The sequence below is a fragment of the Lactuca virosa genome, chromosome 9 (genome assembly GCF_052849685.1).
Source record: "Lactuca virosa cultivar CGN04683 chromosome 9, Lactuca_virosa_CGN04683_v6, whole genome shotgun sequence".
In the NCBI taxonomy this organism is placed as follows: Eukaryota; Viridiplantae; Streptophyta; class Magnoliopsida; order Asterales; family Asteraceae; genus Lactuca; species Lactuca virosa.
The window spans coordinates 132977944-132979525 of NC_136434.1; the positions used below are offsets into that span (position 1 = coordinate 132977944).

The window sequence follows — 1582 nt, forward strand, 5'->3', positions numbered from 1 at the left end:
TATATGACTCGACTCATACATAAAAAACTTACTAAAAAATAAGCATGAAAACGTAAAAAAAATAAAAAATTAAGTCGAAATGTAGACAAACTTTAATTTATACACAAACGTACATTAAAAAAACAAGTAATTTTTGTAAATGAACGGACGAAAGATAGAAACTTACGCCGAATATGTTGAAACATTGACCACCTTGAATTTATACCGACACATATATAAAAAAAGCAGGTAAAAATATTTTTTTTGTTAAGTTAATCAATGAAGGTTATTAAAGAAAAACCATATTATATATACTACGATGGATAAACACGAACGTTTAGAAAATGGAGGGGTGAAAGTGGCGTGTTATAAAGTTCAAAATGGAGGGGGTCAAAGACACATTTTAAAAAGTAGAGAGGTGTAAAATATCATTTTACAAAGTAGAGGTGGAGAGATCAGATTATATATACTATAAATGATAAACACAAAATCTTAGAAAATGAATGCTTGAAAGTAATATTTTACAAAATTCAAAGTAAAGAAAATCAAATACATTCTAAAAAGTAGAGATAGAAAATACTATTTTAAATATAAAAGATGTAGATTGTATAATGTAAAAGGGTACATACACAATAAGATGAACACCAAACTTCAGTATCAGTTAGAGAGAAATATGAAGCGAGAAGTACATGTAAGATCCCTCAGCTATGAAGCATCCAATATTCAAAATCTGGATGATTGCCGGTTCTATTTCCCTAATTAATAAACTAACAAAAAGGGGATATCAACTACGAATCATCCAATATTGAATTCCTTCAATTTGCAAGCATCATAAAGCATAAATAACACAATACTAAAATTTAATTCAAACCTCACTTTAAGAAATGACCGCACTTGATCTAGACACCATTTGGAATCTGTTGGTAGATAATAATAAAAAGGTTGCAGAAGGGAGAAGGATAGTAGTGGTAGATGTAGGCGGAGCCTTAGATTTGTGTACAACGGATTAGATTCAATATCCAATGATTTATTTTGTATCAAGATAAGGAAAAAGGAAAACAAGAAAAAAACTCACCTACAAGACAGAAGCACAGTGAGAGTCTTGAGTATTTGTAGAGAAACAATCCAACCTTATTAAACCTTAAAATCGATTGCTTAAAGAGAAAGAGGAAGGTAATGAAGTGATTAAAATATTGAGGAACCCTAAATTTGAAAACCCAATTTATTGTGTTACCTTGATTCCATAGAATAAGCAGCAATGTCAGCAACACAAATCGCTTATCGTAGAGATGAGGGTGGTGCTTCAAGTCCAAATTAAAATCTTGTCCAATTGGTAAATGATTTTAAGAAGTAGCAACCATAGGTGGCAACTGGAGGTCTATCAAGAGGTTGACTCGACAAAGAGAATCTGAGATTGTGATACACGTTTCCTCGACACTTAAAACCAAGCATGAAGTGGCAAGCAGCTTTGGGGAAACACCGCCTCCTTTAAGGAAAACCCACGGTGAAGCCTTCTGCCTCAGGGTGAGATCAGGGTGACCAGAAGCCAGCAAGAAGCCACCTCCCTCAGCTGGTAAACGGCGTCGTTTGTTGGACCCCAGTG

General features: G+C 33.6%; 1 long non-coding RNA gene across 1 annotated transcript; it reads right to left on the reverse strand.

Moving 5' to 3' along the window:
- Positions 1–900: 900 nt before the first annotated feature.
- On the reverse strand, positions 901–1293 carry LOC145136495 (uncharacterized). Its single transcript, XR_013720490.1, has 3 exons — positions 1214–1293; positions 1055–1133; positions 901–964 (listed from the first exon to the last, which is right to left on the reverse strand). It is a non-coding gene; the product is annotated as an uncharacterized LOC145136495 (long non-coding RNA).
- Positions 1294–1582: the final 289 nt, after the last annotated feature.